The sequence below is a fragment of the Haemorhous mexicanus genome, chromosome 2 (genome assembly GCF_027477595.1).
Source record: "Haemorhous mexicanus isolate bHaeMex1 chromosome 2, bHaeMex1.pri, whole genome shotgun sequence".
NCBI lineage: Eukaryota > Metazoa > Chordata > Aves > Passeriformes > Fringillidae > Haemorhous > Haemorhous mexicanus.
In genome coordinates this window covers 81,937,599-81,962,724 of record NC_082342.1, presented here as the reverse complement: position 1 = coordinate 81,962,724, position 25,126 = coordinate 81,937,599, and the positions used below count along the sequence as shown (strand labels likewise).

At 39.5% G+C, this 25,126-nt stretch overlaps 1 protein-coding gene across 5 annotated transcripts in view; it reads right to left on the bottom strand.

Moving 5' to 3' along the window:
• HS6ST3 (heparan sulfate 6-O-sulfotransferase 3) overlaps positions 1-25,126 on the bottom strand; it is a 275,456-nt gene that overhangs the window by 97,555 nt on the left and 152,775 nt on the right. The gene's annotated exons all lie outside the window — the stretch shown is intronic.

The following is a 25,126-nucleotide window of genomic DNA, read 5'->3' as shown; positions in this document are numbered from 1 at the left end:
ATATTACCATAATTATTTATGACATATTCCAAGAATACTCTAGGAAAAATTACTTAAAATTAATTTTAATGTATCTTTAGATACAAAAGATTCACATCATAAAGACAAACTGGCATCCCAGGTTAAAAATGCTCTTCTAATGTAAAACCCAAGTGCATGTCCCTTTATGTCCTGCTCAGCACTCAGCATTATTTTTTGGGGGGAGTGGGGATGGGTTTGTTTTGGTTTGGTTTGTTTTTTCCCTCTCAAATGCAGTCATCCAATGTAAAGCTTTAAGGTAAAACTTAGATGGATGTTTATAATTGTGCTGGAAATAAAATAGCTAGAGCCATTTAGCTCAGTCTAGCATGAGGAAAGATGGCTGGGGGTAAACCAGCAGTTCTGGAGCACTGACAGACACATCAAACACTAAGGGTCAACTTCCCCTTTTCACATGATGCCATTAAAATCTGCACAAAACCCTATTTGCAATCTATTACAAAACCATAAGGTTTCTTTCAAAGTTTTAAAATATTATTTTAGAAGTGTTTCTCTGCAAGTGCAATAATTCATGGCACTGCTCACAGAACCAGTCCAACACAGAAGGCTGGTCATCAATCTGATATGAGCCTGTAGTGGCCAAAGACAAGTAAATCTTGACACATTTCATTTTTACACACTCACTTGTCCAATCATATCCTATCTACTAAAAAAAAAAAATCCCAACCCAAAGTCATATCTCCACTGATCATCATTCCTTCATGCACTTTTTGGCTTTAGACACCATGGTTACAAATACAGATCAGCACACATCATGCCACAGATTGAAAAAAAATGTAGGCATTTTCAAAAGAAGAATGCAACCTCTTGGACTACCAAATGCAATAGTCAAAAATATGTAATCACTAGAAAAATAAAAAAGGATTTTAAAGGAAAGCAACTGGATTTCTGTGTTTTAAGAAAAAGACAATTCATACTCCAACTGTCCTTTCATTGATTGTGTGCCAAATGGATTGTATCCTATAAAAGAATGAAAACACAGGAAAGTCACAGAAGTAATCTGATAAATTTTTTTGATTACATAAAAAAAAGATTATGATTATTTTTCATGTTGTTCCTAATAGGCATTTATTTTTCTCATTAGCAGGATAAATTAAGTTATACGTTTTGATAGCTGTAAAGTAGTTAATTTGTTTTCATAAGCTTCTACAAAATTTCAACATGATCAAATACCATTTGTTTGTAACTAATGATTCGGGAAGCCTCTGTTGCAAGATCCTTTCAACAAGTCTGCTTTGGGCATGCTAATGACAAGTACTGTCCTATTCTTTTAATCTCTGCAGCATCATTCCCAGAAATTTGTACTGAACACCTTAATATTCTTCCAGAGATACAAGCTAAGGAGTACTTAAACCACTTAAATGACACACTGAGGTCAGCATGTCAGTTCTTGGTACAAACGTCCCACCCTCCTCCATTTCAGGGCTCTGAGAGCCCATCAGGGTGACCAGCACTTGTCATTTTCTGTTCCTTAAAGCACAAATAGCTTTCTAGACAGGAGACTCCCAACAAAGCAAAGCAAATACACAAAACCAATCAAGCAAGCAGTCCCATCATGTAACAGCCTATCTGCTGGGCTTGGAGGGAATTTGCACTCAGATTCCTTTTCTTCACTTTTAGGAATGGGAAAGCAGGAACCAGGTCCAAGGAAATAAGGAAAATTGCTGTTTATGTCTAAAGGTGCAGACCTTGTGGAAACATCACAGGAACCTCTCCTATTTTTGTCACAAAACTTACCACGTGGGGAAATTTCCTCAAATGCCCTTTTCTAGGGGCAAATTGAGAATCTCAGCCCTTATTCCTACCCACACACATACCCTGGTGTATGTTCTTCTAGTTTTCATTAAGATCCAATTGTGTGGCTACTGCAAAACAAAAATGTATATTCACTACTGACCAAAGAGAGGTAATTTGTTGAGGGTAAGTGACAGACACACCATCTCATGACAACAAGCAGGTTTGCATCGATCACAGCTGGATTATTGGGTGGGAAGGCAGATGCCTCGTGTGCTATCACTCCCACAAATCAGACCCCTTACAGTCCCTAATTTTTTTCCCTCAGATTAATTTTTTTCTTAGACTTGAAACTTATTGGGATCATCCTTCTTATTATACACCAAAAAAAGATGGTGCAGGGGTGGAACACCACAGGTTTTCAGAAGCCTCCCATAATACCCACACTCCTCTTCAAATACAATGCACCTGTTCCTTGTGTCCTTTTGCTCCTTTCCAGGCCAGCAGTGGCAGTATAGTAAACTGCAAGTTTTGCAAAGTGGTGAGCAGAAGCAGTTAAAGAGTCTTAAAAATCATAAAATAAAACGATAATAATTAAAAATGCCACAGAGTAATATGGCTTGCAGTTGCCAGCTAAGAAAGCCACATGGGAAATCAACTCCTGCATTTTCCCAGCAAACAGGTTCACCCCACATTTTAGTGCCTCCCTAATAAGTCTGTTTATGAAAAGTAAAGACTAAAATCCAAAACACCACAAGGAACAGACCCACAGATACAGCTTGAGAAGTTCTCAAAAGTGAAGTAATTAGTCATGGACAAGCTGAAAAAAATCTTTGGTGGTAAACTTTTAATCAGCACATTTAAAAAAACCTCAAGCCTCTCTTTGGAAACACATGTTGAGACTCACTTTCTCAGAATAAAACATACTGTAGATAAGCCATCTCATAAAATGCATTTGAATCACTCTTCCATTTCATCATTTTGTTTTCAGAAGTTGCAGTACATGAACATGTTTTGATGTCCCAATATCCTGATGTTTTGGCAAGAACTTTGCTGTACTGCCTGCCTACTTAAAAGCCAGGCTGTTAAGATTATGCAGCATATCAGCACTAATTCTGGTGCTTCTTATTTAAATAATCTGCTGCTAAGATCCTCTGGTACAAGTCCTCCTTGTGCTCCTGTTGCTTTCTCTGAGACTCGTGTGGCAGATGGTTCAAGTGGCGCGACACGCGCTAGGTGCGGAGAAGGGAAGCGACAAGTTGGGTGAGCAATCTGGTCTGACAGAAGGTGTCCCTGTCTGTGTGGCAGGGTGTTGGGAACTGGATGACCTATAAGGTTCCTTCCAACCCAGACCATTCTATGAAACCACTGCTGGAGGCCTGGACATGGCCCCCCGGGGCCAAGACTCCTGGGTCGAGGAGAGCCACATCTGAATATGAAGTTGTGTGGGTTTGGATGAGTTGATGTACTTTGTGGTATCTTTCCTCTGTTATTTCTCAGACCCTTTCTTGCTCACACACCAGGAGAAACAAGGACTCTGGTAAGATGGAAGTACAGAAACTGAGCTGCAAGTCCATATTTTTTCTTTTTCTTTCTTTTTTTTAAAAACTGTTTTCATTATTTTGAAATCCTTCTTCCAATTTTCTTCTTTAATGGAAGATTTTCAATCTTACACCCAGAAAAAGGAATTTGAAAATGACCAAATGAATCATCCTCATATGAAAGCTGACTGTTAGCAACAAAATTTTAAGCAAATGCATTATATTGTATTTTGGCTAAATTTGGGTGCATTCTGCACAAATCACCTAAAAGAGATTTTTGTTTCTAACAGTCCATTGTTCATTGATCTGGATTTCTCTGAAACATTAAGATTTCCAAAGCAATTCACAAACAAACAAACAAACCAAACAAAAAGAAAGATATTTGTTCAGGTTTGTATTGTACTTTCTGTGTTAACGTGCCACTTACAAAAAAAATATTGAAAAGACTAAGAAGAGTATCTACACAAGCAATGTGTTGAAAAGTGAAGGAGTCAGTGGAGTACAGAATTATCTAACCCCAGGACATGGGATATTTATTTTGCCCACTTCTGTGAGTTTATTTCTGTGTTAACACTGTATTAAAAAAAAATCTTTGCAGCTACACTGCCCTGCAAAGTAAAATACTTTAGGGAACTGGTACCATTTTGTTCCACCAAGCATTTACATTAATTTTGCATTATGCATGCAACCCCACACTTTTCCATTTACTAGTTACAGAGCAAACTTTAACTGAAGTCAATAATACACATTAATAGCCTCCAACTGTATGTTTACTAAGATATTCTCAAGCACTCAATGCATAGCAAAATTAGCATGATCATTTCACAAACCATTTCATCTCAATGTGAGGATGTGTGTATCTCCCTGCTATTATGAGAGCAAGTCTACAATACCAATATCTAACATAACACTGAGAGGACATTCTTTGTTTTCTAAATCTTGTCAGCTCTCAAGTGCTGGAAGGCATTGTAGGGCTAACTGGATTGTAATCTTCCATGAAGAATATCACCCAATGGAAGAAAAGGTGATGTTACTTTGTTTCTTTACTTTTTTTTTTTCCTTTGATGGAAAGGCAAGGCTCCCCTGTTAAGCAACCTTTGCCAGAGACTAATTCACTGGAAAATTGCTTCTCTGAGCCTGAGCTCTTTTTTCTCTTGAATAGCATCTGATTGTCTCCACTAGTAGATTAATATACACAGATGACAGACATGGCCAAAAATTACTTTGCTTTTTCTGATTTCAAATTACATATATTAATCATTGTTCTGATTACTATTTTCAATATTTGAAGTGTATTTTTCTAATACTATAACTATCCCAAATCATTATTAGAAATGTAAAATTTGTCAATGCACATTTTCTCCCAGTTTAGTTATGATTCTCTAAGGCTTTTACACAGCCAATCACTGGGATAAGAAAGAGCTCCAAATAAAGAACCCAACACCTGAGAGGAGAAAAGTTCTTTCAATTACTCTAGGAACAAATGGTCAATTTCTTTGGATGGCCAGAGGTGGGCAGGTATCAAATAACAGAAATGTCTTTCCCAACTAATAACCGAATAACTGAGAGAAGAAACTTTGTTATGGTGGTAAAGTCTGTTATTTTTTAAAAAAAAAACTTACAACCAAAGTGACTGTGTGTTAAAATGCACTTCAGATGGAATCACCAGCATCAACAGCTTACCTCTTAAATTACAAGGAAGCATCTAAATAAGAGCAGCTTAATAGAAGTTATGTTAATAAATTCCCTTCAGTGACAGCACTTGAATTATCATTGAAAAAAATTAAAAATAAAAAAGTTCTTTTAGTGCAACTGATGTGCTGTCTCTTTCAATGAAACTTTCATTTGCCAGTCATTATCATTTTGGTGGAAGACTAAATTATTTGCTGCTTGTCAGTGAGGGGCAGAGTGTAGACAAAATGTAAGAAGTTGACAAGTTAGATGATAGAAATGAATAAAATTTATGTTCATATGAACCTAATGGCAAGTAATTATCTCTGAACTGGCAGTACAAATGTGCTTTTTCATCATGAATATCTGACATGCATTAGAAATTTCCAGGAGACATATTATTTATACAGTAAAGCAACAGAGTGGAAAACTTGTTAAATATATGGCTTCTGCACCCAGCATTTAATAGAAAAGTTTAATTGAGTGGTGAACCTTTTAGAAATTTTTTATGCCATGTTAAAAGACAGGTGCTAAAAAAAAAAAAAATCTCTTAAGTCCCTAAGTCAACATTCTAATTTTTTTTCTTTTGTTTTGTTTTTTAAACATTAACCAGAATCCCAGATATGGCTGCCTTGTATGCCTTGTATGTTTTGGTCACAACCTGCAGCATTACCAAAGCTGGCTATAAGAGGATGTGTGTGTGTGTCTGTGCAACACAACAGACAATATCACAAAATACAGCACCTCCTAACCCCAGCATTAAACTGTAACTCGGCAGCCAGAAAGTTGCACTTATCAGAATTACGGTGGACTGGGCTACTGTTGTTCTTTCTCATGTGAGTACGCACACTTACACTCCCAGCACAGAAGTCTTGATTCATCCTTTTTCTAATCTAGGATAGGAGCTGTGCCTCATTTGGATGCACGGCGCTCTAGTCAGCGTTTTGTGTATGACCCTGTACCTCGATTAGCAAACAATATTCGGATCCTGCTCGAAAGACAGAATGTTTAATTTCCTTGCAGACGGTGCAACATTATTCATCCCTTAAGTACTTAAGTGGTTCACTAATAATTTATCCTCACAATATCCCTGAAAGATGAACAGCTGGTATTATCCAAACTTACAGATGAGAAAACAAAGCACAGGAAGATCAAGGTCAAACATACCCATTAAAGGGAGATGCCTATTTTGAGCATCTAGACCCAGGCCACTGCAGAATACACAGCACACCGTGGCTACAGCTGCAAACATTCACGAGCAGCTGGAAGGAGGCACCAGAGGAAAGCACAGTGAACTCTTCCTTCTCTGAGCAAATCTTTTGCCATTAAAAAATTCATTTAGCAGCTCCGTATAAAAGAAAATGGTTTTCATACCTTAGAAACATCAGGAATTCTTAACACACCTTGTGCATTAGTGCTGAAAAATTAAGTGCATCTGTCTTGGAAGTTTTAAGAAGTAAATCAGGTCAACTCACTATATTTGGTTTCAAAGTACTTTTGCAGGAACTAAGTATTTTGAAGTTACGTAGGAGTACTACAAGTTCAACCTGTACAAAAATTATCTCAAAGAACATCTTATATACAAGTGGGCAGGATCTGCTAACTGATTTTTGGAGCTGATAAATCTATAAGTGACTAAGCAAGTGTGTCTGATACTTGAAAAGTGTTATTTTTGTATAATTATACTTCATAAAAACCCTTGAGCACCGCCTTGCAACAGAACAATGCAGAACAGGACAAACAGTCCTCCACAGAAGTGACAACTCAGAATGGATATAAAAGGCTACATTTGGCAGATTGCTTGTGCTCTTCAGCTACACTGTGCTGAGTCCTTCCTTCCCAGGAGGAAGGAGGTAGGTGTGATTTGAGAAAACAGCACTCTCAAAGGATGACAACTACTCTCACAGGTACCATCCCAAGGTTCTCTTCCCCAGAAGAAGCCCCTGTGCTCTCTCATAAGTGATTTTCTCTAGGCTCTTCCATCTGGGCACCTAAGAAGAGGGTATAGCCTGCTTGGACTTCCTCCCAGTTTAATACAGCCCCCCATGACAAGTAACATTAGTCTAAGGACACAGAAGTGTCTGATTATTGAGTTGGCACCTTAGATAGTACAAACAATGGAAGGTGCTCAGTTAAGTGAAAATCAACTTGGCTGAAGTTTTCAGTCAACAAAGAAGAAAATTAGTTTTTTTACAGTATTTGTCTTCACTGACTTTCCCATTATCAAAATTTGTCGAATTCTGATTGAGAATATCAAACTCTATAGTACAGCAGTCCTGACCACTTCAGTATTGAAAGGGAATAATTTCAAAAAGCAGAAACCCCTCAGAGCTTGCTTCCTGAGGCTGGTACTCCAAATGAATTTTCCATTTCATCAGATGAGAAACACAGTACTCTGAGCAAGTTTGCTTTCACTTCATTATTTCATGATTTCAGAAAAGGCATTTTATTGACAACGAAATTACAATATTTATGTCTTTAACCCATATAAGGCTACATGCTATTATCTGACATCCATCAAAGGCCAACAGGAATCAAGAAATGTTAATTTAAATTACTTGTGTGTGACAGAGGAACAGAATCAGCAAATATTACAGGGCAACAGCTCTAGTGCACACACACATCCTTCTGCTCATAGAAAAGTTAAATATAATATGTTTCCTAACCAGAACCATCTAAGAAATCAGTCTGTACTTAACACACATTCGAGACTGCAATTTCTTTGCTGGGTTTGTTGTATGCAGGTTTTTCCCCACCAGTAGGAGGAGCATCAGACACTGTTCCCCCCCAACATCCTTGTCTCTGAATTGGAGACACATGGACTTCACAGATGGGCTCCTTGGCAAATAAGGAATTGGCTGGATGGTTGCAGTAAAAGAGCTGCAGTCAACGGCTCAGTGTCCATGTGGAGACCAATCAAGATTGGTGTTCCTCAGGGATCTGTTTGGGACTTTTTAACAGTACTGTCTGGGTACAGTTTAACACCTTTTTGGTGACCTGGACAGCTGAACTTGAGTGCAAGTTTGCCAGTGATACCAAGCTGTGTAGTGAGACATGCTGGAGGCAAGAGAGGGACCTTGGCAGGCTAAGGAGACGTCTGTGTGAAACTCATGAAGTTCAACGAGGCCAAAGTCCTTCACATGGGCCAGGGCAATCCCAAGCCCAAATGCAGACTGGGTGGCAAATGGATGGAGAGAAGCCCTGAGGAGAAGGACTTGGGGTGTTGGTGGATGAAAAGCTGGACATGACCTGTCAATGTGTGCTCACAGCCCAGAAAGCCAACAACAGAGAAATGTGGCCACGAGGTCAAGGGAGGGGATTCTGTCCTTTCCTCTGCTCTTGTGAGACTCCACCTGGAGTGCTGCATCCAGCTCTAAGGCCCCCAAGATGAGGAGGGCATGGACCTGTTGAAGGAAGTCCAGAGGAAGGCCATGAAGATGATCAGAGGGCTGGAGCACCTCTCCTATGAAGACAGGCTGAGAGACTTGGGGTTATTCAGCCTGGGAAAAAGAAGGCTCCAGGGAGACTTTAAGACAGCCTTCCACTACCTAAAGGGGGCCTCTGCAAGAGAGCTGGACAGGTTTTTTTAAAAAGTCATGAAGTGACAGCACAATGGGGAATGGGCTTTAAACTGAAAGGGGGCAGGTGTAGATTAGGTATTAGGGAAAAAATTCTTTACTGTGAGGGTGGTGAGACACTGGAACAGGTTTCATGGAGAAGTTGTGGATACCTCATTCCTGAAAGCATTCAAGGTCAAGCTGGATGAGGAAGGAGGACTGAAACTGGATGATATTTAAGGGCCCTTCCAACCCAAACCATCCTACAATTCTATGGTTTACTAAAAGAAAATTATATTAATTCAGTTTGCTGGAGGTTTACAGCCTCCTTGGCTACTCCTGAACAGAGAAGAATTGGCAAAGAATTTAAGATGTATGAAGGCTGACCTGGAGGAAGGAGAAGGAGAAGGAGAAGGAGAAGGAGAAGGAGAAGGAGAAGGAGAAGGAGAAGGAGAAGGAGAAGGAGAAGGAGAAGGAGAAGGAGAAGGAGAAGAAGGAGAAAAAAACAAAAGGAAAAGGAAAAGGAAAATGAAAAGGAAAAGGAAAAGGAAAAGGAAAAAGGATCCTTCAAACCAACAATCAAACCCAAGAAAAAAATCCAGACAAGAACAGCAAAGACAGTATTCTTACTCCATTAATTTCTGGGGGAAAAAAAAATACAGTCATTTAAACCACACATTTGTGGGCTTCTCAGGAGGACTACCAGTATGGGAAAAATGTAAAAATGCTGAAACAACTGCCTGAAGTCAGTTACTGAGTTAACTACCTGAAGTGACAGCACCTGGGTTTTCCCCATGCATGGCAAAAAAAGCCAAAGAAAGTTAATTTTCTGAAGTTATAACACTTTATTGATTTAAAAAAAAAAAAAATCAGCTTGGGTGTTCTAATAATAAAATTTTCAGTTAAAAGGTAAAGAATTCATGCCTGCTAATAAGTGTAGGAATATGGACAAAAGGAATGTTTGAGCTGGGCATTAAAAATGAATCCTCAATCTCTGAGAAGTGAAAGGTTCCCTCAAGGTTTCTATTACTGTTTCTCAGCAGGTGTACACATGCAGTAGCAATTTGGTGCTCACAAGCAAAAATACTGAAGGTTTAAGGTCAGTCTCTACTGTCCTAGTAGGAAAGAGAAGATAAAGCACTGAACAGCAGCTATCCTCAGTTATCTAGGATTATACAAAACTGAAGGATTCCTTTTTATTTCAAACCCATGCTGGGCAAATCGGGTTAGCTCTTGAATCAGAAGACTCTGTTACACACCTTTCAGCAGATACATCATTACAGCTGTCACTGCAATTGTTTTCTTTTATTTTCCTCAGAAACCATAGGCAACTGTACAATTTTAGAAATTTCCTCTATTACATACAGATACCTGTTTCTCTTCCCTCTATCTGATTTGAAGAACAATAAACTCTCTTATTCAATGAATATGTGACACTTTCACCTTTTCCATCATCTTCAAATTTCTATTTTTACCCTTACACCTAGTTTGTAAAAAATGTGCAGTAGGGTCACACCTGTTTCCCTTAAAATATTTCAAAAGTCACTAATTTTCCTCTGTATTTTGAGCACAGTACTCTCAACTACATCTGTACGTTTGGTATTTACTAAGTCAGTCTGTGAAGATGGGCAGAGACATGTGCATTTATCCTATCATCTCTTACATTCATGTGAGGATGGACACAAAATGCCCTCTGGAAAGGCCATCCATTTTCACCTTCCTGTCCTGCAAATCCACATTTGGCAGGGTCAGTCCTGTCCATCATTGTTGCACCAGAACACCTGTAAAAAGAGCTTGTACAAGAGCTTTTTGGACTCACCATACCAGTGTCCAAGTCATTACCTGCCTCTCAGTGAGTCACTGCCCGGTGCCCATCCATCTCAATCCTTTTCATCTACTCTAAACCTACCTGACCCCAGTGTAAGCCACATTTTCATTCTGCCTATGGACTCACCCTGCCATTTTTCTCTGAAGTACTTTCTCCCTGGCTGACCCTTATGCAGGGAAGCAAAGTGCAATCAAAGCCTTTAAACAGCATCCCCACCTTCCTTCAAATTCTTCATGAAAATGTATTTTCTGTAGTCTTCTGTAAAGCAAAACACCCTTGCACTAATGAGGCCACCAGTTACTCAGGACCACTCAGTAACTACTCAGGACTACTGATTTGTACATGCAGTTCTTCTCAAATCACCCTCCTAAACAAAAATACTCTGTTGTCATCAGGATTCCTGAAGCTACTAAGAAAATGCATTTTGTTTACCTGTTGAATCCCTCCATAATCCTAAAATTGAAGGTCTCTGGTTGGTGTAAATTTTATTTGTAAATACAGCCTGCATGATTGTATAAACCTCTGGCTACTGTCATGAACATTATTACAAATAGCTCTTGCAGCCTCCCGCTCCTGGGTTGTAATACTGATCTGTTTTTTAAGAGAAAATTATAGCATTTCTCAATTCTCTGAATAAACTCAAAGGATTATCAGAGACTGAGAAAGTTTTGGTAAAGGTATTAGCAAACCATGCCTAGTGTAGCCACCACCTTTACAATTTTCCTTCAACTTCAGTAATTCTTTTAAAGACTCCTTTTAGAGTTGAAACCATTTGCAGTGATCTTTCTTTTCACATGAAAGAAAGAGCTAAGTACCAATTTATCTCACTAAAGCGTAATCATTAAGGTAAGGTGACTAATTTAGCACTAAAACCACCTCCAAATTGTCTTTTGCATCTCAGTTACCTGATCGTGAAGGGGCCTATCTTCCTCTGCTGACTAGAAGGGAAGTAGAAGCAATTGCATCACTAATGCAGGTACTAGCACCAAGTCAGTCAAAGCAAGGTGAGTATATGCCACATGCTTGTGCCATCAAGCTTAAACCCAAAGTCTTTGTGCTTGATAAATAAGAGGCAACTAAAATCAAAGCACTACCCATTTCTAAAAAAATCCTTTTAGAGGCAGAGTAACAGTTTCAGACCCTACTCTGGTGATCACCAATTTACCACATTTTGGAGAAAAATAGTAAGTCCCAGTGCTTTTGCAAGAAAGTGTAATAGGATAATTTAAGACTGAGGATACATGCTGGAGACACGTTCTGTCTCCACTTCAGCAGAGCACAACAGAGTTCAGCAGGTTAAGGCAGATGAAGAATGGAATCTGTGAGAGCTCTTGTTTTGATGTGAAGCTGAGCTCATTACAACATGCCTGAAAAGTCCCAGTTTCTAAGCAGAATTCTAGCCTGGGCTTGTCACTTATTTACATCAATCGAGCCCTTTGGCCTATTCCTTTCCCTGTGTATTTTATTTTATCACACACAGGGAGCAGTCCCTGACCTCATTTGGACTACACTTTCCTCTCAATTGACTTTGAAGAAAAAACTGTATCAGCCTCAATAGGCAAATTTACTGGTATCCACTCAAGCATGACAAAAGGTAAGAGCTCATGTTCCCCTGCCCCAGCATTCATCAAAGCCAGAGAGACACACACAAAAGAAAGGGCACACTCCAGTGACACACACCCAGCCATGGGAAACCTGCCACAGCATCAGCCCAGTGCTTCTCAGTCACAGTACATGGCAGTCACACAGGCTGCTCAGCTTAACCCCTGGAAAGCTGCTCATTTGCTGCCATGCATATTTAACAGCCACAGTCACCTGAAGAAACAAATTTAGTTCAGTTGGGCAGCTAGGTTGGTTATGCCCACCTTTTCTCTTTGACTGGCAAATAATTAATTTGATAAACACTATCAATATTAAAACACTTGCTTATTTTCAGGAGGGAAAAATACAATTACTTCAAATTATTTCTATTTTTTAATAAAAAGAAAGACTAGAAAGTAGAATTTAGAAAGACTAGAAAGGAGAAATAATAGAGTAGAAAGAGAAAGTGCTGACTCTGTTGGTCCAACACAAGAGTTACTATTTTGGGGATTCTTCTTATCTGATTGAGGATTCAGAGAAGCTCCCTTTTTCATCTTTTCTTTTGCACTGGCAGTGGTGATAAAGGAATAGAGTGGGGGGAAAAAAAAGGTTGAGCACACCACTGACTTTACAGGAGAAAAAGGAAAAACTGCCACCTAAAATTTGGCGTCCTGCTCAGAAGCAAAGCCTCTGATCTGTGCCACCCTGCAGAAGCAGAGAACAGACCTACTCAAATAACTCTGCGGAGCGCCGCTCATTAAAGAGAACCATCTCGGGACAGCTGGAGAAAGAACAGGCAGAAGGAACAGAACAGTCAGAGCAGCCCAGGCAGCAACAAAAAAAGGCCACGTCTGTGACTTGCAAAAGAAGAGATTCCTTCTTCCTCCCCTTCCCAAAATTAGTAAATTTGTAGAAGAAAAAACAACAACTGGATAAAGGGGAGAACAGAACAGTAATTTGATGCATGATAAGGAATCAAAAACTCAAGGCAAGGAATTAACTAAAGGATGTAATGGAAGGACTGTGTGGATTAGGTATTTCTGTGCCTGGTGGGCTTGTTCAGCATCTGAATCTGCTGAAACACGTTCAGTATTTTTGGAGGGGCTTTGGGACTGAGCTAGGCTACCCTTCAGCCGGTTCAGGCCCTTAACTAAGATGTGTGGCCTCAAAAGGGTTCATACGAGCATAGCTCAGGAGAATGAATGAGCAGAAACTGCTTTTTTTAATTGGTAGAGCTTCCTGAAACAGTATGTACTCTGTGTGGAAAATGTTCTGTTTCTGCAGCTGACAATGGCAATTTCAGACAAGAAACAGTGAGGATGTGGGTGCTTAATGGCAAAATGTTGGTTCTGCAGATTTCAAGTTAAGCTGCTTCATAGCATGGCAATTTTAACTTCATCTATTTAACACTGTTCCTAACACCTTGAAATTGTACATACTACAAAACCTGCAATTTTTGTTTCCTGCCACACTTTCAAACCAATATGCATTGAGGAAGTGCTCTGTAACACTTGGGCAATGACTTTCTGACATTGCATCTGTGTGTCCCTCTGCAGCACACCTGTAGAAGTCACACAGACCAATTCCATTCACAGATCCTGCCAAAAACCCACTTGAATTCCTAAAAAGCAGTGTATGTTCCTCATGCATTAATCACCCACTACTGTGTCCTTTTATTTCCTTTCACTTCACGTGCTTGACATGCCTGGCCAGCTCTAATGATGCATGGGATGGTGGAGCAGGGAGGAAGCTGTGGAATTCCTTGGCACTGTCCTGACAGGAGTCTTTTTGGGAACCATGAGCTCATGCTACACCCTTGTATCCACAGCTTTCTGTCCTATGGCTGTCACTGTATCTCACTGTATGCACTAATGCACTGGGACTTCATGAATTTCAGAACTTTGATGTGGTATTTCTGGAAAATCATGAGATCTGCCACTTGGTCCTGCTGACTCCTTCACCACTGTAATTTTCATTTCTAGTTTTTTACAAAGGACCAACTAGCAAATGCTGGGAAACATCATGCTTTTATTGACTAAAATGTCATGCTTAACCCCATCCAGGAGAGCACCCAGCAGAATGCCTTGAAAAGCAATCAGCCCAGTTCCAAAAGCACATCTGGAACAGCATGGTGCTGCATCCTTGTGAGTAACCAGAGATGAGGCCTGCAGAGATCACCTGTGATTCCCCTTGGTTTGTTTTTGTCCATTGATCCATCTGCTCTCTTAAACTGGCAAATCAGTTCTTTCATAGCAACCACCACTATCTGAATGCATGGCAGTGTTCAGATTAAGGGAACCTCAAATGGTAGAAATTACGCTGAGATGAGAGCGTTTTTCTAGTTCTGAGAGGACAGACTTAGGTAGCTATTTTGTGTCATTTACATCACTCTCTTCTTGGTTTCATAGCCATGTGAAGCAAAAGGAAAGGATGAGTGTTTGTTCCAAATTCATGGACAGATCTAAAATTAAAAGCCTAAAGTAAGACTGCAGCACCAGAGCTGACCATAAAAAGCATGCCTGGGAGATGCTGTGCCCAAAGCTCTGCTGCTTCCAGCTATGGCAGAATCCCAACTCCATTATCAGCTACAACTAGCTGATAATGTACCTGAACCCACCCAAGGGACTAACCCACTGAATTCTCTAGTTTATCACCTTATCTTTCAATAGATGGCAATCTGCTGGGACCACAGCACTGCCTAACCCACATCTCCCATCTCCCAGCACATTTCCCAACAACTGCATAGGGGTTTAGACCACTCAGGAAGATGAGACACTGCAGAGCTCCAAACTGCACTTCACTGCACCAAATGAGAAACATGTGCATGTGTATTCCATATATTATAATTTTTCTAGATATGTCAGAACCATATTGCTTGATCCTATCCTCTGGTGATATCCATAATTACAAAAATCTCAAGTGCACACTTCAGCTATCTTTATCTGTCTGTCGCTGAGTTTTTTTGGGGTTAGTGTTTCTATAACACCATAGAAGTTGATGTGTAGGACAAGGTGCTCACACAAGCCTCAAGAAGAACTGTTTTATTCACTGATTGAGGGAATTGTACCTGATGTGTGTCAGGACAAGGTCCTATCTGTGTTCCAGGTGGTAACACCTAAATTCTCTGACTCAGGATAAGAAAGTAAATAATCCACCATCCAACGCTGCTCTTCAACATGCAGAAATCTGGTTGCTTACATAACCCTCAGTGCTTGAGAAGCGCTTCATTTGTCCATCTAGGTAAGCTTTTATTCTCACAACATTCCTCACCCATCTCCCTCAACGTGTGACATAACAAGCTACAACTTGCTGCTTTGCATGGCACCAGTACACAAAGACCCTGGGACATTTCCATTTGATCAGGGGAAAAGATTTTTTTGTCTCTTTTGGACTTAGCAATCATCCCAGGTACTAGGCTGACCCAAATCAGTAGCAGCAACAAGACCATCTAAACTTTTGTCTGACACAGCACTACTCAAAGCAAGGGTGTAATTCTGAGTGATGCTCACTATGGCACGGTGCAGTGCTGGTCAGCAAATGGCTTGCAAATTGACCATAGGTCTGTAGATCAAATCAAACATTTTAATTATCTTGTATTTTGCATGAAATCATTACATCTCCTATAATCACCACCTGTAAAATTACTGTAGGGATAGGGAACTTTATAACCATCCCTGAAGCAGCCAGGCATTTTATTCTGCCTCCCTGGCATCACTCATGTCTTACATTCCTATTAAGCAGCCAGGTCTGACACGTGTCTCTTGAACCCCCTCCCACAGATAACCACATCCATCTGCCTGTAAATGATTAACACTCCCCCCTCGTGAAGCCACACATCTTTGCGCTCCAGTGAGAATAACTGCTGAATACTATTGCAAATAATAAAACGTGTCATTCAATCCCTGTAATAAAAGCTTAAACTCCAATGGGAGGTGACGTGGGTGTAAGTCAACATCAGCAATTTGGACTCAAAGGCAGTTTAACGCTATTCATGGGTTCAAAGATGAGTAAATCTTCTGCTCTGGCTCTTATACTCTACCATCATCCTAGTATTCAGACTTCTGCCAACAATAACCTACTCGAACCCCACAGGGATCATTCTTCTTTGTCTACTTTCTCCTCTTAATTTTGGCACATAAATTACACTAGCTTTGGATGACAGGGAAAAATGCAAAGCTGATGTGTAGAACGGTGTAAATAACCCTTATATAATAGCTTTTTAAAAGTTTACTTCTTCAGTCATCCGTGCTGTTGGGCACAAGTAACCTCACAAAGGAGCACAATATTCCAGAAGACATTTACCAGTGAATTTTTAGCCAACTGTAGTGTATCACTACTTTCGTTTAAATCATGCTACATTTTTAACAGAGTGAAGGCTTTTAACATACATCCAAACAAGTGTTCTGCCCTCTTCCACAGATTTCCAGCCCTGAATAACTGAGCTCCAGAGGTGAACATTTCTCCTAACTGTAAGCTACCATGAGATACCAATATAAGCAAGGGAGAAATACTGAGGAAACATAGATATTGTTTTAAATTGGCATGGTACTATTAAGTTGGAAACCAGTTTTTCTTCGTACTTCTTCAGTCTCATAGGATAGTACAATTTGTTTCTAATTCTAAAAATCTATTTATAGACCCATGATGCATGACTGTCCCTTCTTCCACTAGAATGATATGTTCTTAAACTGAGCTCATACTGTTTTTTATGCTTCACAACTGCTGCCAGAAATGTTCTTGCTCTTTTCCCAGGATCAAGCAAGCCTACACTAGAGGGAATGCTTGCAGGTGCAAAGAAACCAAAACTCCTGCCCTCAAAGTGCTCCTCATTCTGGGTGCAGGAGTGGTGACATATTGTTCTTGTGCCTTTGTGACGCCATTTTTTAAGAAGAGAACTACAGTAATCAAATCAAACTGGTAAATTTACTGAAACAACAAAAGGAAAGGACATTCAGAAAGATAGGTGAGTATCCCCTCAGAGGGAGGAAGTGCCATACCAAAGCATTTCAAGTGTTATCCAGCTAGCACTTACACAGACCTTTCTGTGAAAACACTCTCATTGCCTGCAGTTTATCAGCCTTGCCCAACCTACCCAAAAGGTGATCTAAGGGCTCATATGCCATTTCCATGGGAGATGGGACATTAAAATAAAATATATTCCAGCTCTTTGATTCCCATTGATTTTGTGGGTAATACAATAACCAGAATGAGATAGCTCAAACCAATAAAAACTGATTTATAGCATTAAAGGCATTCTTTATAGCACTTATTTATGGTACATTACATCTGAAATCCAATTTCACAGGCTGCTGTTTGAAACTTTCTGTTCAATCATAAATACACTACATACAGTATAGCTCAGTGCCACAGAGTCAGATTACACAAATGCCTATGTTCCCAGAAGGAACTGCATTTCTGCTGTAAATGAGTCTGACAGTAATTTTTCCCAACCAACTTCCAACCAAAAAGTTCCAGGCAGCACTCAATAAATTTAGAATATATGGTTACTCCTTTAGTCATAATAAACAACTATTTATTAACGTGTTTCAGTTATTGGAAAGGCATTAGCAGAAATCACAGAAAACAAACTCGGCATATGTTGCATGATAAACTACTGAGTAGATTTAAGCACTGTAGCAGGGACACTGTTTTAAAGGCACACACAAGCAGGCACGCGCTCCACTCCCATTTGTGGAGATGGGAATGGTACAATCCTTCTCATGTAATTTTCAAAGAGTGAAGAAAAGGAGACTCCTCAGTGTATCTCAAAGCTGCTCACTTCAAAGGAACATACCACATTCAGGTCACTTACTATAATCACTGTCAAGAAAAGGGCAAAAAATCAGATCTGACTTTTACTGAGACACTGTCATTTGAATCTGGAGCAAGTTCTTATTTATTTGAAAAGACTTTTCCCTGAAAGTAAAATCACTGCAAACTATGTATGTCAGGCTTTACACAAATTCAAGTTGAAAGATGTTTTCTCTCTGTCTCTGATATGAAGGTAGACTTTGTCTTTGCATGATGTTTCCTTTCCTGGTTATAAAAGATTTTTTTTAAAGATGGAACTACATTGACATGTCACAAAACAGAGTACCTGTAGTGTTAGTACCTAAAAAACTAATGAACAAAAAAAAAAAATCATATTGTGCCATATGACGTTTTGCTCCTCTAGAGACCCAACTCCACAGAGAAATAGAGCAAGACAAAATTATATCTCCAAACAATACAGGAGTACTTCTGACCTTTGGCTCCTCAGCTATAAAGCCCCAGACTCCTGCAGGGAATAGAAGATATATCAATATTGTAGAACCAGACAGTGGCTGGAGACCTAGTGAGAGTAACAAATAAATGCTGACCAGGTATATGTTTTTGGGGTAGGGAGGGGAGGATGGGAATGGAGAACCCAAATCCCAGGTTTCCAGCTGAGAGCAGACCTGACCCAACACATGTACTTTACTCAAACTTCTACAGGAAGCAGAAGGGAGGGAGGGACACTTTCAGTAAGGAAACTTGAGACTGCAAAGCACTAATAATTTAATATCCAGACTTTCACCTCCAGAACACCAATTCAAATCTGATCCACGTCAGCGGTGACCCAAAGTTATTAAATGGCCTGCATGTTGAAATGATCAGAGAGACTTAATTGGTTTCTAGCGTATATGAAATAAAGCTGGCCACTACCTTTGACAGTCACAGCAATCTTTACAATGGTTGAAGGCAACAGATGAGAAACACTCCCCCAGAACTGTCTCCCCCCTCCAGTGCACACTGAACAGCTCCCAGGAGAGACACTCCCTCTCACCATAAACAAAAAAAACCTACCTGGTGTTAAAGCAATGTAAAAAATAGATCAGTGAGAACTTGTCAGTATATGGTATTTTTCAAAGAGTAATCACTGTAGAACATGGATATTTATTTAATTTTCTTTTGTTTTGGGTGGTTTTGCTGCTGAAAGAAAGGTTTGGCCACGAAAACCACGTATTGAGTGAGACTGCACAGTTGGCTGACATGGATCTGAGCAGACATTTGACATCTTGTGTTCCTCTAGATCATAACCCAGGTCCTACAGCTGCAGCATGGTGGACCCAGGGATAAAAAGGGGCAGAATGGAAAAGAACTGTAGATTCCATTAACCAGGTCCTGGTCACAGGCAGAAAAACCTTCTGTTTTCCTTGACATCATTTAAATCTACTTGTACCTGAGAAAATACATAACTTTACACCATCTTAGAAGGCTTCTGCACCTCAAACACAGACTTAGGAGCCTTGTGGAAAAAAACCATTCACATATATTTCACTGAAATGAAAAAATATCATACCACCTATTCTGAGCTTTAATGAAATAAAATTAACTAGGCTTGGTCACAAACTATTTACATCCAAATTGCGATTTCACTTCAAGACAAGACATATCTAAGTATGTATTTCCAATTTTAATGACATCTCCAGACCAAAGCCCCTTCCATTGTCTTCCTGCATAAAATGAGTAGTACTGCTACAGAAATTATTTTTTCAATTTTTCAGCAATCAAGTGTTTTGCTTACAATGCAGTTTAATTTGTAAAAGAATTTATGATGAGTCTGCTCAGCATATTAAATGCAGCATGCTAGCACTCTGATGACCTTTCTCATAGAAAAATGTCCCCCCCCCCCAAAAAACTCAACAAATTCTGTGATCTATCTCAAGGACATATTAATAGGGGCAGTAAAACTTTGCAAATTAGAAAAAGCATTTCAGCTAGTTGATCAGAATTTAAAAAAGGCCTGAGGTGTCTTGAAGTACTTCACTTAAATAAGTGTACAATATTAAACATATTATTGTACACAATGCATAAAGCTTAGAAAAGTACTTAGAACATTCATATTTCTGAATTCTTCACTAAACAATTCTAATGGGAAAAGACTGAAATTTATATTGGATAGTTCACTGACAAGTCCCACTTTATATAGAAATTCAGTCAAGAGGATGGAATGAATTTGAAAATTAATTAAAATAATAAATCTATATTTTATGTTACAGATTGCAAACATGCAAATATGTTCAGTTCCAGTAAAGTACACTCTTTGAAAAAGAATACAGAAGTGTCAGAGGGATCCAAAATTACAGTGATAAGGGTAATACACATGTGAATATTATTTAAGCAGATAAATTACTACAACTATAAATTATATTTTTATGTTTTTCCTATAAGACAAGATCAAATTCAAAGATAATACATTTAAGTCTAATTAAAGGAACTTTAAAAAAAGATTAAATATAATACATTCCCCCAAGATAAAGAGCAAGCTAGGCTGCTATAAACACAAAAATACAATCCAAACCCACTACAGATTATGACAATACCTTGAAATTACCCAAATGTCTTTCAGTTATTTTCTGTTAAATGAAATGCATAGCTCCTTACACATGCAGAAAGTGACAAGTGTAATGCTGATGCAGCTGTAATGCTTCACATTGACACACAGCTTTTCTCTGGATACCTGAATAGGAAATTAGTAGCACAACAGACACCAAAGTTAACATCTCACAAAATCTAGCTCTACCTACTTAACCAAAGAAAAGCAACAAAGAATCCCAAAATGGAGTCACCTGCAGCAGAAATTCAAACTTCACTGTCCTGCCTGTGGATTGGTGAATAGGGCACACTAAACCTCTTCAGCAAATGCTTAGTCTCCAAAATAAGGGCAATAAAAAAACACAAGTGTTTTCTCTGTTTATCCTTTCTGTTCACTGTTTTCAGGCTTCAGAAAACTTACTAAAAAAAGGAAGAAAAACAACAGAAATGGAAACATGTCTGGATAACGCCTCTTGAGTTCTCAGATTCAGTCTCCTTGAATAACAGTTACCTCTCCCATGCCCCTCTCATGAATGGATCATGCTCTGCTTCAAAACCAGCCAAGAGAGCAATTAGACACACAACATCTGTACAGCCCAGGACAGATGTCAAAGATATCCCTATGGGAAGCCAGTATCTCTCACAAGACAAGTTCAAAGATGAAGAAAAGAGGCACATTGAACATTTTACACTGAAGAATGGCCCATAAATCTCAGAGCACATTACCTAGAATCCCACCTAGCCTCAGAGACGCTGGGAGTCTTGCCAACACTGCAAAAGGAGAGACAGCATCTGATTCTCTGTCCCACCAGTAGCTCCATTTTCTTCTGCGTTCATCCCATCCAGCCCAGACTGGATGAAGCAACATGATTTTGGGGGGGGATTTTCAAAGCACTTGAAAAGGGCTCTGCTGCAATAAACAAGAACAGGGCTTTATAAAAATAAACTGAGTAGGCAGGTGAATGCCATGGCAGGCAACAGGCAGCCATGTGGCCACGCTGGGGAGGGCCAAGTCTGCTCAGGCAGTGTCAGAGAACTGCAGGGAAAAGGAAGATGAACCATGTGCCTTTTTGTCCCCAGCACTGTCTGAGAGCAGTTCCTACAGTAAACTATCCTCAAGCACAGCAAACCCACACGTGGTAAAACCATCTGCCTCTAGGAAGGTGATGCATACCCCAGGAATGCCTCCATCTGGAAAAGACCACGGGTGGCTGCTGCAATGACTTTATCATCAAAACTAGATGCCTTAGAAAAGGGACAAAAGGTGGAGAGATGGTCCAGGGCAGCATGAGAAGGGCATCAAAACCACTGGGAGGAACATTTTGATATCTCTTGTGTCAGCCTGGAGTTGTACAGTCTCAAAATCCTCTGGGGCTGCAGGGAGGAAAAGGGCACGGGCTCCAAAATGGCCCCACAGTGCTCTCCTGCTTCATACTCTGAGACAGCTGCAGTCTGACAAGCCATCAGCTGGCAAAAACCCAGGCCAAACCTATTCACTCTTGTTTGGCTCCAGCTCTCAGGGAAATGTAAAATGTGTATTTTCCCCAAGTTCTAAAAGACAACTTAAAGACCTTTGCCAATGTTTTCCCATTGGCATGTGGAGGAAGGTCTGAAAATCACACTGCTTAAAGTACACAGCACTCAGCAATTCAACCTGAATTTACAGTATTTCTGCCTCCCATAAAATGATCTGTCTTGCATTAAAGTAGAAGTATAGGGAAAGAAGAGATAATGCACCAAAAAGTAAATTTAATATAGAATCCTAAATTCTCCAGAGCTATTTTTGATGCATATTATGCATTTTCCTAATTTTCCCTTTTCATTAAAGTTTCAGTTCAATACTGTGCAATCTACTATAATTCAGGGACTGAAAAAATGTCAGTCTCAGCAAGTCAGGGTGAAGATTTAATAGAATAATGTTGAAGCACACAATAAACAATTATAATTATTAAAGAAAACTAGAGTATGTATTTCATTTTCATTTATTTCACATCTAAAGACTTTATTATGTTTTATTTACTAATTCATAAGATTGAAAAATTTGTAAGGCACTTTAAATTATTGATGTGACTTCAGTTTTCCAGTGTGCTCAACATATTTCTGGCCTCATAATTGAAAGCCTAGAGGCTCTGAATTTGTTAATGTAACTCCTATCCAGCTGTTAGAGAAAAGAATGGAGACTCCCCAGATCAGCCACCACCATGCAACACAGAATCATCATAGAATCATCACAGAACCAGAGAATGGTTTGGGTTGGAAGGGACTTTAGAGATCATCTATTTTCAATTTCCCTGACATGGTCAGGGACACCTTCCACTAGAGCAGGTCACTCAGAGCCCCCATCCTGCCTGGCCTTGAGCATTTCCAGGGAGGGGGCATCCACCATATGAGACATGGAAGTTCAAGCTTGATTTTACAGTCTAAAATTACAAATCTTGATAGTAGCTGCCAAGGGGAGCCATCCCCTACACACTGAGTACGGGATACAGAGTATTTCCTTTTGTTTCTGGAGTACAGGTAATCACAGAGGCCACATGCTAGCATTAGAAATCTTGCATATTTGGAGGGCTTCACCACACCTCTGCAAAATGCTATCAATGTTTAATGAGTTAATCTCTAAGGCAGAGATTTTTTTTTTTTCTTACTAACCATGACAAATTAAACAAAATATACTTGCTTGTTAACTCTAAACCTTTCAGGGAACATGTATCATATTGTGAAAATTTTAAATTCTCACTTTTAACTGACTTTTCCCTAATTAATAACCAAAGTGCTTCTTGTGTTTTTATGACCACTATTAATGAAGTCCATGAACTCACTGAAATTGGGAAAGCTACTGCATGCCAAAAATGCTTCATAATTATTCTAAGTTAATGAATAATTTTTATAGCCAGGTAGATCAAAGCCAATTCACCTACCTTTCAGTTAGAAGTATTTTTACATGTTATTGTTTGCAGCAGTTGTACCAGATGGCAACCAAGATGCCCCACTCTTTCACCAGTCATCTTCTCTACTGTAATCCAATATTAAATATTTCTGAGAGTGTCTATGACTGATAAAACAAGTCATAACTACTCAGAGAAAATACTGTCTAATATGCACAAGCCTGCAAATATCTTTAAACTGCATCAACACTTTTTCATATTTTTAGGCCAATTTTTAATGTTTATGTCATCATCAAGCTCATAGGGGCTTGAAAGGAAAAAAAAAATAAAAAAAGTATCTGACTTCAAGTATTGACCTGCAGAAATAGCCCAGAGGTGTGTAATCAGTGCAAGTGAAGCCAGTACCTGAGAAACAAATCTTAGTAATCTGTTGAAGCCTTCTGCTGAACAATGAAGCTCTTAGGACCTGTCTTGCAGTTAGGGAAGTGAGATCACATTCCCATCTTTGACTCCACACGATTCACTAGGATTTATCTGAGTTATTCTGCTTGAACTCTGACTACAGGAGCAGCAGTGTACAACTGGGCAGGTATAAGCTCACTTTGACTGTGCCTTTCTAATGAGATGGGGTGGGTGTACAGCAACCCCTGGAATTTTCAAGGATGTTTGTATTGAAAAATCTCATCCCATGTACAGACCCTTGGGGTACTGCTGATGTATTGCCAAGAAGCTCCATGGGTTCCCACTCTATGCTCTAGAGTTTCTTGACTGCAGAACTGAAGATGCAGGCAGGAGACCAACCTTCTCTGATGATTCCCCTGCAGCTGAACACTAGAAAATGTTCCCACTGAAGTTCTCAAGAGTCCAAGGAAAACTCATACTTCCCTTTTTTCTCCTCCTAACAGATGCCCAGCAGAATAACCTGGACAGAGATGGCAGAAGGCTGACCAGGTGAACAGCAAGGCATGAGAATACCAATTTGTTCAAACTGGACAAAATACATTTTTGTGCAAGTCATTGTGCCAAACAAAACAAATGCTGAAACTGCCCATTATGAAAGAGAAATGCTCTCACACAGAGCAAGAAGTCCAGGAAGAAGCATTTCAGCCCATGAATTTTTAAATATTCTTTTCTCCAAAACAAGGAGAGGGAAAGAGGAAGAGCTTGAGTTCCTGCAAAACTAAACTCAGAAGGAGGAATTGAAGGACAAGGTCCTATTTCACAAATAGATGCTAAAGTAGGATGGTAAGATAGTTCAAACTGAATTGCATGATAGCAAACAGTCTGCCTCTAGGCAGAAGCACTGTGGAGCCTGCAGTTTATGCTGTGAGGGAAGAGAGCTGCAGAAAAACCTCATGAAATCGAGTGATTAGTCAATAAAATGGCAAGTGAAATTCAGTGTAAACAAATGTGGTGCACATGGGGAAAACAGTAATCTGAGCCATGCATTCAGCCTAGCAATGAGATCTTAATGGGCTGTTTCCACTCAGAAATGAGACTGTGAGGTAACAGGAATTTATATGAAAACATAAGCTCTGGACTGATCATCTGCATTTACTCCAGGGCAGGTGGGTCATCCAAACCAGCTGCCTTTCTCTTCTAACAATGTATTCAAATGCCCTTCTGCAACATATTTTTATTGCAAAGATCAGATTCTAAGGCTTTGCTGTAATTTGCTTTGTGTTTCTGCAGTATAACCACAATCACACTGGAAAGATTAAAATGCTTTATTAGGCCTGTTTAGGTAAATCCTACTATGTGTTTTATTATCTTCAAATAATATTATGGTAGATTATTCTTCAGCCATTCTCACATCTTAAAAATAACAGCAGAACACTCAACATTACTTCCTCTTTTTTTAAAAACTGCAAACATACCCAGGACTTACCCTTCACTGAAAGGGCTTTCCCTACTACCTTGACATGCTTATTTGTTAAAAAACCACTCCCTGGA